Source organism: Taudactylus pleione, unplaced genomic scaffold (genome assembly GCF_031769625.1).
Source record: "Taudactylus pleione unplaced genomic scaffold, aTauple2 ptg000100l, whole genome shotgun sequence".
In the NCBI taxonomy this organism is placed as follows: Eukaryota; Metazoa; Chordata; class Amphibia; order Anura; family Myobatrachidae; genus Taudactylus; species Taudactylus pleione.
The window spans coordinates 5,588,521-5,600,619 of record NW_028284502.1 but is presented as its reverse complement, the minus strand read 5'-3'; the positions used below and the strand labels follow the sequence as shown (position 1 = coordinate 5,600,619).

General features: G+C 45.4%; 1 protein-coding gene across 2 annotated transcripts in view; it reads right to left on the bottom strand.

The window, feature by feature from the left end:
- BBOX1 (gamma-butyrobetaine hydroxylase 1) overlaps nt 1-12,099 on the bottom strand; it is a 166,235-nt gene that overhangs the window by 122,960 nt on the left and 31,176 nt on the right. Inside the window, exon 1 of one of the 2 annotated variants that reach the window (XM_088470464.1) lies at nt 75-224. The exons of the other annotated variant lie outside the window; for it this stretch is intronic. The gene's annotated coding sequence lies outside the window, so the exon portion shown is untranslated. Of the gene's footprint in view, nt 1-74; nt 225-12,099 lie in introns of those variants that run through there. 2 annotated transcript variants of the gene reach the window in all.

Genomic DNA, 12,099 nt, shown 5'->3' with positions numbered 1-12,099 from the left:
TACTGTATACTTCCCAGGCACAGCATTGTATATAATGAGAGCTGAGAAGTGGAAATGTAATTAGAACACGGTACCTTCTCAAATAGAATAGCTCTGTATCTTTTCAGCTTTACAGTCTTCTAAATATCAGCATTGTCTGGTCTAGGAACAGTAACAGCAGCAGGGCCCCCAAGCATGCCTTCTGTTGTTTTAGCCTCTCTCCTCTCAGTCTCTCCCTTCCTGTCAGATTATTTTTCTCACCCTTTCATTGGATCCCGACCACACTGATCCAGCCCTGTGCTTCTGGAAACATGACACCTACACACTGTGCGCCCAGTGTCATTACTTATCTCTCCCTTTTCACAGTTCTGTGTATGCAAGAGAAGGAGAACAAAGGATGAAGTGCTGCATAGAGTCAGAAAATATGCCAGAATTAATAGGTCAGTCAGCATTTCATGCAGGGATGTAGGAGATACTGCAGGGCAGCCTGGAAACTGATAGTGAATAGCTGTACCTTATTAATAGGGAAAACTTGAAGCTACAGTACCTCCAGATTCAGAGGTGGAGGCAGTGTCATTGTTTGTGGGGTTGGGTGATTATTTGCTACTGCGGATGTGCGGAAAGTCAGAGAAACCCCTGTGGCGTATGCGTACCACTAGGTAACCCCTAGAGCGCATGCATACCACTGAGGGGGTGTAGTAGGTATTACCGCTGGCCGCATGGCCGATGGTTCAATTCCCGATAGCGGCAGCCCAGCAGGGTGAAGATCCCGATCGTTAAAAAGGCAAGTATCGCTAACCCTATTTTCCCCCTTAACCCTCCCTTAGGGGTGCCTAACCCTAACCTCCCCCCCCCCCCAAGTGCCTAACCCTCCCTTCCCCGCAGCCTAACACTAAGTCTCCCTGGGGGTGCCTAACCCTAACCTTCCCCCGGGGGGGTGCCTGACCCTAACCTTCCCCTACCCTAAACCTAACCCTCCTGGAGGACTGCCTAACCCTCAGTCCACCCGGGAGCCCTAAAACCTAACCCTCCCCCCCGCGGCCAACCTGTAATAATTAATTACTACAAGGTACTGCGATTTTGAACACCCTGCCGACAGTTTTTGCCCATCTGGGATGCATGTCATCTGTTGTTAAACACTGATTATTGTGCCATATTCATTTGGAGAGACACACATTAATACGACATTAATGAAACTTGTGTTACTATTAGATCATACTTACCTACCTTTCAGATTCTCTTCCCGGGAGAAGCCCGGGTAAAAGAAGCAGCAGGGGGCCGATTGGGGCGGGGCCTAACGAATCGTGTCATTAAGCCTCGCCCCCTCGCGGCAAAACTACCGCGATTGGGTACAATTTACATAGGGGGCGGGGCCAAATGCTGTGATTCATGCAGAATCACATATTAAGCCCCGCCCCCTTCACGGAGACCCGCGATCGCCGCGGGTATTCTCATTCTGCCCACTTCACTAGGAAGTGGGCAGAATGCGGGAGAAATGCCTACCCTTCCAGGGGTGCGGGGGGTTACCCGAAAAATCGTGAGCCTCTCGCGAAAACCGGTGTATATATGTATTAGATTTTCATATTTAAAGGACTCCAGTCCCGAACACCCAGCCTCAAGTTTTTGTCCACCAGTTTGTCACTAAGACCAGACTGTGCCATACTTATTTGGAGTGACACATATAATATTACAACAATAGTGAACTTTGCTGCATTTTTGGACTCTCTTATTTAAAGGACTCCAGTCCTGAACACCCAGCTTCAAGTTTTTGCTAACCAGTTTGTCACTAAGACCTATACATTATAAAGTTAATTGGAATATAGACATTTATGGTTATAAACCTTTGGTTGGTACTTAAACATGGGATTAGAGAGTTGGCATTTAGATCGTCGGCTTCCTGACTACATCCCCCCTAGAGCGCATGCGTACCACCAGGGGCAGAACTATGGGAGACAAAGGAGGCGCCTGCAGCCAGGCTCTAGCTCTGAAGGGGCTCCTCCTCCTCTATCCACAACATATTCACCTCACTTAGGGCTGTAACTATGTACCCGGAGTGTACTGTCACAGCCGCCCAATACATGGCACCCCTTCCCGGCACCTGAGAAGCCACCATACACTAGTGGAGAGCTCCATGTCAGACCATCAGCTGCTTCCTTTATCTATAGCCTGTCTGCGTGCAAATTGCTACATTACAGTGTCAGCAGGTGTGACTGGAAGTGGGGGGGTCAACCAAATTATAACTTTCCTCGGGATGAACTTACGCCACTGCGTACCACTGAAGAACCCCTATAGCGCATGCGTTCCACTGAGGAACCCCTATAGCACATGCGTACCACTGAGGAACCCCTATAGCACATGCACACTAGTGAGGAAACCTTATAGCATATGCACACTACTGAGGAACCCCTACAGTGCATGTGTACCACTGAGGAACCCCTACAGGGCATGGGTATCACTGCGGAACCCCTATAGCGCATGTGTACCACTGAAGAACCCCTATAGCACATGCACACTAGTGGGGAAACCCTATAGCATATGCACACTACTGAGGAACCCCTACAGTGCATGTGTACCACTGAGGAACCCCTACAGGGCATGGGTATCACTGAGGAACCCCTACAGCGCATGTGTACCACTGAGGAACCCCTACAGGGCATGGGTATCACTGCGGAACCCCTATACCGCATGTGTACTACTGAGGAACTCCTATAGCACATGCACACTACTGAGGAACCCCTATAGCATATGCACACTACTGAGGAACCCCTACAGTGCATGTGTAGCACTGAGGAACCCCTACAGGGCATGGGTATCACTGAGGAATCCCTACAGCGCATGTGTACCACTGAGGAACCCCTACAGCGCATGTGTACCACTGAGAAACCCCTATAGCGCATGCACATCACTGAGTGAATGCAGAAACTGCTGCAGGGTCTGCGTCGATGGATGTAGATTTCCTGGCTTCGCACGCTGCCAGCCTGAGTAGGCTGAAGCCTACTTACTGTATATTGCAGGTGCTGACACCATCTCAATCAAGAGTCGCGATGGTGATCTGACTCTTGCAGCTGTGCAATACCGTCCACATCTGAATCAGGCTCCACGGTTCCTAATGTGCTGCAGCAGGAGTTTTTGTCTGTTGCAGAACAAAGGTAGACACAAGAGATTTGCTGGGTCCACTTTCAGTTCCCCTAGAGTAGGGGTGGGCAATAAGCGGCCCCCCAGATGTTGTAAAACTACACATCCCAGCATGCCCTGCCACAGTTTTGCTATTTGGCCATGCTAAAAATGTTGCAATGCATGCTGGGATTTGTAGACCAATAACAGTTGGAGGGCCGCTTATTGCCCACCCCTGCCCTAAAGCATGAACAATTTGCAGTGGGCCAGGTATTTTTTCAGTGGTCAGGAATATAAACCATACTTGCCTACTTTGCTGCCCCCTCTTCCGGAAGGGGCTGCCAGGTCTGCAGAAAGAGGGTGTGGTGGCAGAGAGAGTGGGTTGGTACAGGGGGTGACAGCACGACCACATCATCTAGACCCCGCCTCGGCTATACTGTGCCAAAAAAAAGGCATTGTATAGAGGGGACAGGGCTAAGATGACGCTATTCACCGCAAATCGCTTAATTGGTCCCCTTGGTCGCAGGGGGGATAATGGAGAGAGGTGGCCGGGAGCACCACTAGATTTTCCTCCTGGCCATTACAGGAGTGTAGGCCAGTATGGTATGTGCATTCAAAGTATTCAATGTATACAAGTAAAACCTGTTGAACAGAAATCAGTCACATATGCATTGCATCAACAGACATAAATGCATATATTCACCCATATGCAGAATTTGACACATCTTCCGGAGCACTCACCCCATATGTGTACCCATGATTTGCCGCTGGTCAGTACGTGCTTGCACCAGTTTATACTTGGTGCAAATAATACATTAGGCGTATTCACACTTACAGTACATCCAGCTTCGTTGATAAGACTACATGAGAACACCCCATTACAGCTCAATTACACCTTTTCAGGTATAATTGAAGATGTGGCTTGAAAGCACGTGTCCGTGATATCACTTGCGTACACTCAGGTCCTGATTCAAACCCGTCCACTAGATGCGGCCGCTCGCTCCCAACGTATGCAAATTCAGCTAAGTGACGTCAAGGCAGGCGATCGCACGGCAAGGCATAAGCACACCCACTATGTTTTGGCGAGCGATCACTTTGTGTTTATAGATACCCACCAGCCTGTCTTATGCTGCCCACTAGCGCAGGTCATCTCCAGGAAGTATATACAACCATCGGTACATCAGGTTACATCGGATCTGACCGCAGCGGTTGCAGTTGCCTTTACCCTACCGCAAGCACTGCGAGCATTTCAGTGTATAAACTAGCCAGGTGATGTGTACTCTGACGCTGCCTGTTAATTATGCACGCCTCTGAAATGGTGTTGAAACACTCAGGCACGCCTGCGTTCGCACCTCCACTCCCCTGTTACTGCCCTGCCCCTGTTACCACCCACAAACGGCCTCTCCTGTCACTCATTCCACTGGGTTGTCTTTGCTGGGTGAGCGAGCGCTTCCCGGATGCATAACATCGGCCACGTACGAGCAAGCAGCCGCTTGCGAGAGGGTCTGAATCAGGCCCTCAGTTCCAAAGCATGAGTAGTGGATACGCTCTGCAAATGTTCAGCTCTGCATCAGATTCTGAATGTATTGATTAGGGATGTGCGGGTCTGGTTCTCAGGGAAACGACAACAACCAAATTTAGGGGGTCCGAGTTCGGAAATCACTTTGGGGTACCGAGTCTCGGTTCGGATCTCTCTGCAGTTTGGAACGTGGATTTAAAAAATTAACTTGGGTTTTGGATTGTACGTAAACAGGTTAAAATGACGTCATTTTAGCTGTTTTTTATTTATAAAAATAAATGAATGCAGATCCAAAACCAAAACACCTGAGGGTGGTTTTGTAAAACCAAAACACGAAGATGAATCTGGATCCAAAACCAAAACACGGGGGTCGATGCATTTGCGCAATGTGTTCCGTATTGACCTTTTTTTCTTGTTTTTTCAACACACTGACCTTTAATGAAATAGCCAGTGTCCAGTATTCGTGGGCTTCATACTTATAACAGAATAAACAAGTGCACACGTATAAACTGCTACATTGATAGACAATTTATAAGCAGTGACACATAGGAACCAAACAAGCCATGCTCAAGCAGCTGAGTTGAATGGCAAGTATTCTTTCCCTTCTCAACGCCCCTTGTATGCAACAAGATTGTGTGGTGGAAAAACTTCTTTAAAGATCAAAGGTCAAACTGCTTAGGCTGCCTGTGGAAAGTTCAGAGTATGACACATACAAATCCTGTATTAATGTCTGAATTGAAAATAGAAGCCAGAAATTTTAATTGTATCCAAATTTTTGTCGCCACAATCCATTCTTTGTAAACAATTTAACAGAGTGGTATGTCAGTACTTTGCAGAATTATTAAATATTCTATATTTTAGCTTGGATTTTGCACAAATTGTTTTAATGTTTATAGTGCATGCTATATGACACGTGGTCAGTGGCACCTTGTTAGAGATATTGGCAATGTTTATGGGCCTTTTTGATTTTTTTTATCAATGAAGAGATAAAATGTTACAGCAATGGTAGCACTGTATGACTCAGCTGTTGTCAGTTTACAATCTTATTATATGGAGTGTTATCCATTGATTCAAAGGAACCTCACAAAAAAATATAATTTACATACAAGTATGGACCTATCAGGTGATGTATTACATACTAATTTGGACCTACTGTATCAGGTGATGTATTACATACTAGTGTGGACCTATTAGGTGATGTATTACATGCTAGTAAGGACCTATTAGGTGATGTATTGCATACAAGTATGGACCTATCAGGTGATGTATTACATACTAGTATGGACCTATTAGGTGATGTATTTCATACTAGTATGGACCTATTAGGTGCAGTATTTAAACTCAAGTGCCCCCAAATATCAAGCTTCTTTATAAACTAATCTACAAATATCACCTTCCACCTAGGAGTATCTGGTCAAATTATTGACAGTTATGTCAGCATTCCTAACGTCGACACCACAATGTCAACCCAAGAATTTCGACATGGTTTAACATGCCGACAGACACCATGTTGACATCCTCAGCATGTCGCAGACACTTGCCAATGTGTTGACTATATGTTCTATACTTAAAACACAAAATTGTCTGGCTGACCCCAAACTTTTGAACAGTAGTGCACGTACATTCAGTATGTCAACATTCACATTATCGATATGACAGAATGTCAACATTGTCATAATGTCAAAAGAGAATGGGCCTGATTCAGAGATGTACAGAATTGCAGAGCAGCACACAAGCGGCTGTGGAATACCATCCATCTCAAATGTAAATGCAGCAGGAGTGCTCTGTAGGAAACAGACCCCACCTTACTGCATCTACGGTCCCAGCACTGCGACTGAGGTTGCAGCTTGGAATCACCTTCACAAACATCGCGACTGATGGTTGCTCTTTTGAGTTTCAGCTACCGTAGCTTGGCCGGGTCCTGGCAGCTGCGAGGCCAGGAAACTGCGCCCACAGACGCAGACCCTGGCCTCATCCCTCCACTGCCCAAATCATACCAAATGTCAATCATGCTGCGCCTTGGGGGAGGGGGTGTCTTCCAGCAAGATCGCAGAATCCGTTCTGCACATGCGTAAACCCTAAACCATTGGAGGTGTACGCTAGCCATTTGGTTAGCAAACATCTCTGAATCAGACGCAATATTTGCCTATTTTAAGGTTAGAGTTAGATTTAATGTTAGGGTTAGTTCATTAACCTATAGAAATCAGCATTGTCAAAATGCAGACTGTAGACATCCACAATGTCGACAATATGCCAGTTGACATCATGTCCATGGCGACATTCTGAGTGTCGACATTTTGTACCACACCCGTGTGAACTACATAAAACATGTCAATTTCTAAGTTTCAGTCCTCTGAGAGCCTTTTGTCAGGCTAGATATATATTGACTTTACCCACTGCAGTTTTTTAGATGACTCTTAAAATAATAATACTTTAACTTCTTCGTTGTCAGTTGCCTCCAATACTTCCGCCACTGCACAATCTGCCACCTGAGAATGTTCCCTTACTTTAGAGCTGATCGGAATGATTGGCATTAACTGCTTCCCACTGAGTTTCTGCAGTAGGTGTAAAATGACAGGCGTTGTATTTATGTCAATAAAGCAGAGTGACTGATTGGTAGCCAGGGAGACAGAATGACAGTCACACTGACTGGTCCTGAGAGTGCCTGGTTTCAATCACCATGTCAGCACCTTGTGACAATTCACTTTCTCAACAAAATTAGAATGCAAGCTAAATTTGGAAACTGTTCCTGGTTTGAACAGCATTGCTCAATCTCCTGTAATAGCTGGGGAATGTGGAATGTTAGATATCTTGAAATTAAATCCAATTGATTCTTATTCCTGTTCTGTCCCCTAGCTACTTTGAAACCAAATATTATTCCATTGATGTTGTGGGTGAGTCTGCTAACTGGTACCATGTGTAGGGATTAATGGAGTCATGGCATACACCAGTGTACTGTACTTCAAAAACCTAAAGTGACCAAGGTCATTACTCTCTGCTATACTTCTATTCCATTCAGTATTGTTTCAAGTTTGACTCACTTTTACAAAAATGCCCATCTGAGTGTCTGATTACAGTTTGTTAAACAGTTTTTGAGGTGGTATGAAAGCTAAGGTCACTGTAACTGGGCACATCAGCGCCCTGTGCCAGCCCCACCCAATGAGCATGTGATGTCATGACGTCACGCAAAGGGGGCATGCCCCGGCAGCTCCGGTAAGTACATCACCCAAGGACGCCCGATCGACTGTATATACTGTGCAGGGTTACCGTCTGGAGCATCCGCAGGACCTGCCCAATTTCATGTAGTAATACCCTATGACCTGATGCATCATAACCGCTTGGCACAAATGCAACAAAGGATACATTTGTGAGGTGGAACAGTCCATGTTTCTTCATAAATAATTACCACAGAGAGAGACATTTAGGGGCCTATTTAATACATCATCCTGAAAAGCCAAATTGTGTAATGTCACCCATTGCAACAATAAAATATTGTATTGGGCGCGATTTATCACACACACAAAAAAGGCAGCGGGGCAGCTGAGAGATGCTCACACTCAGCTTTCTGGTGATTCTGTCTGGTAACAGGAATAGTAGTTTTATCACTTGCCAGGCCAGTTAGGTGTCATCAAGCGCATGAGTGACCTGGTTTATCAGTTTATATTTTATTCAAATATACAAAATAATTTTTTTTAAATATTATAATAATAATAAAAAAAATGAACAAATGCATTATTTCAATAATAAAGCATTTTTTCCTGGGGGCAGCCCCAGCTAGCGATCAAAAACCCATCGCGGTGCGTGTACAGCTGCCGTCCATAATAAATAGCATGGGAGAGCATTGCAGAATCCCCCTGCTGGAGGCTACCACCAACAGGGGGAGTTTGATAAATAGGTCAGTGGTTCCCAAACTCGGTCCTCAAGGCACCCTTATGGTCCAGGTTTTTAGGATATCCATGCTTAAGCACAGGTGATTTATTTAGTACCTCAGGCAGTGTGATTTTAGCATCTGTGCACAAGCAAGGATATCCTTAAAACCTGGACTGTTAGGATGAGAATCCAGTTTGGGAAGCCCTGAAATAGGCAAAAGCCTTATGTCCTGAAAAATTCTCCAGTTTTTGCAGGATTTATTGATTTTGCCTGTGATATATAGACCCCTAAATTATATTTTGGTTATTTTTTTAAACTGACGCATATTCTGAAACCTACAAGCTTCCCCTGAATATCATGCTTACAAAGTCAGCCTGGTTTATACCTGGACCATCTGCATCAGATAGATTTGTGTACCAGCAACACAACTTTCACCTAGTAGTGATCACAAGGCAATTATCACTTTTCACCTAGTAACCTTTGGCCAATAACGTCACTTCTTACATGTCGTTCATAACACGTGGGTATTCTTTGCACTGTTTCAGCTCATGTGACAAGAACAATCAACAGGAGACTTTTACAATCTACAAAAAGTGTGGACCCACAATTATTCTTTAAGTACGCCTCATAAGTGCATGTTATGGTGCATACGGAAGTGGATAGATCCCCTTCAATTTCTGTACCCTGACATCATCAGCCAATATCCAATGTCATTCCCTGCCATCCAAGTGTGCATAGAGGGGGAATATAACATTGGGGTGAGCGTAGCGAGCGACCGAGCCCGAAGCATGGTGAGTGAAGCGACCCTGCGAGTGGCCAACTTTCTTTTTTTGGTCCACATCACTTCCAGGTACGGCTACTGAAGAGGAAATATACCTTTTTCTCCCAGGGCTGGGGTAACCACTAGGCAATTCTAGGCTGGGGCCCATGGTTAAAATTAGGGATGTGCAGGCTCGGATAGGTTCGAGTTTGCACACCGAGTTCGGATTTTTCCCTCCAAAAAAACTGAACTCAGAAAGAGGCAAAACGTCATCTTGCATGGACAAACATCACCATTCCTGGACGAATTCAGAAAGAGGCAAAACTTCATCTTACATGGACAAACATCATCATTCCTGGACTTTGTCCAGGAATGATGATGTTTGTCCATGCAAGATGACGTTTTGCCTCTTTCTGAGTTCCGTTTTTTTGGAGGGAAAAATCCGAACTCGGTGTGCAAACTCGAACCTATCCGAGCCTGCACGTCCCTCGTTAAAATGGTTAAGGGTTCATTAAAAACGAACAACACATGAAACTTATAAGGAGCAAAAGAGACAACTTGTAAAGTTTTGTTGTTAGAGATGGTAGAAAGGAGAAGATAGGTGAGGGGGATGGTGGGGGCGAGTAGGGAGAACTATTAAGGGATAGGGGGATCTAAGGGGACATAGTAGAGAGGGGATGAATGGTTGGATTTAATAAATAAGTACATAAGGCTATATATAGCTGAGAAAGAGTATCTGGAGTTTGTGAAATGAGGCTCAAGGTTCCGTTACCTACTTGAAGGAGAATTAGAGGAAGACACTTTACATGAATTTCATTTGGTACATGTAACAGAGTCTGGAAAAAATAGAGTATAAATTAGGAGCAAAGGATTGTCTTTTGGATACTGCAGTCTGGCAGGTGATAGCTGATACAATATGTCTATGATGATGTGTCATGGGGAAGAGGGATGAAGAAAATAAAAAAGAACGGGACATTTATATCCAAAAGGGATCTTACCACATTCTTTACTTTCCTTCAGACTGGTGTGAGTGTGAGACAATTCCACAAGCCATCTTAGCGGCAGCCCCTGCAGCAGGTGGTGGGAACATCAGGTGATAACTTATGTAGATGAGAGGGAATGGAATACTAATGATACTGTATAACAGTTTGTAGCTGTTCTCTTTTATTGTAACACAAAATGAACTCGTGGCTGTATTTTGCCATATTTCTTCAAGGCCTTCACATCAAGAGTCTCCTTCAAGACCCATTCTCAAGCAAATTTGTGTGGGTCTTTAGATAAATGAAATGGTGAAATGTAGGTGTCATAGACTATGGATATAAAGGCTTTTACTGGTGTTTTTCCAGAGACAGACATGCTAGAGTGGGCAAGGTCTGATATTAATTTGGCTCTTAACAGAAATAAAGAAAAGTCAGACTCAGTGCCCTGGTTCTTTAGGGGAACCAAAGTAGGGACAAGGCCAACTTTAAACTTTTATCAGTGACCAGACTCTGGAGGATATTGGGTATTCCATGCATTGAGATAATTGTGCAACAATGCAATTGTGTTTAAACTAGGGGTGAGCGGGTTCGGATTTCTGAAATCCGAGCCCCCCCGATCCGAGGCAGATCCGAGTCAGGCTCGACTTTTCCCGCCTGACTCGAATCTGAAATCGAGGCAAAACGTCATCATCTCGCCTTCCGGGTCTCGCGGGTTTTGGATCCTATATAAGGTACCCGCGTCTGCGCCATTTTCTCACTCGGCTGTGGACAGTGAAGAGGGAGGGTGGGAGTTAGGGCTGGCTGGGCTGTGTAGTGTAGTGTAGTGCAGAGTAGTGTTGTGCTGTGCTGCGCTGTGCTGCTGTTGTCCATAGGGGCTGTGTCCACTACTTCAAAGTCCATAGGGCTGGCTGTGTTGTGCTGTGCTGCTGTTGTTAATAGGGGCTGTGTCCACTACTTCAAAGTCCATAGGGGCTGGCTGGACTGTGTTGTGCAGTCAGTTCTCCATAGGGGCTGTGTCCACTCCAAAGTCCTGTGCAGTGTCCCAGTCCTAAAGGGGTGCTGTAGTGTTGCCCAGGGGGTGCTCTGTCCATCAGGGGTGCTCCCCCCAAGTGCTAAAAAAATAATATTTTTTCTGTGTTTGTGAATTGTGTGCGCAATAGCCGCACGTGCATCAACAAAGTAGCGCCAAGCGTGCGCCTGTGTCATAAGTAAAGGGCCGGCTGGCTTGACCGTTAAAGGGTGCTGTCACCCCCAAAGTACACTCCAGTCCAAACCAAATAAAAAAATATTTTCTGTGTTTGTGAATTGTGTGCGCAGTAGCCGCACGTGCATCAACAAAGTAGTGCCAAGCGTGCGCCTGTGTCATAAGTAAAGGGCCGGCTGGCTTGACCGTTAAAGGGTGCTGTAACCCCCAAAGTACACTCCAAACCAAATAACAAAATATTTTTTCTGTGTTTGTGACTTGTGTGCGCAGTAGCCACACGTGCATCAACAAAGTAGTGCCAAGCGTGCGCCTGTGTCATAAGTAAAGGGCTGGCTGGCTTGACCGTTAAAGGGTGCTGTAACCCCCAAAGTACACTCCAAACCAAATAACAAAATATTTTCTGTGTTTGTGAATTGTGTGCGCAGTAGCCGCACGTGCATCAACAAAGTAGTGCCAAGCGTGCGCCTGTGTCATAAGTAAAGGGCCGGCTGGCTTGACCAATAAAGGGTGCTGTAACCCCCAAAGTACACTCCAAACCAAATAACAAAATATTTTTTCTGTGTTTGTGAATTGTGTGCGCAGTAGCCGCACGTGCATCAACAAAGTAGTGCCAAGCGTGCGCCTGTGTCATAAGTAAAGGGCCGGCTGGCTTGACCAATAAAGGGTGCTGTAA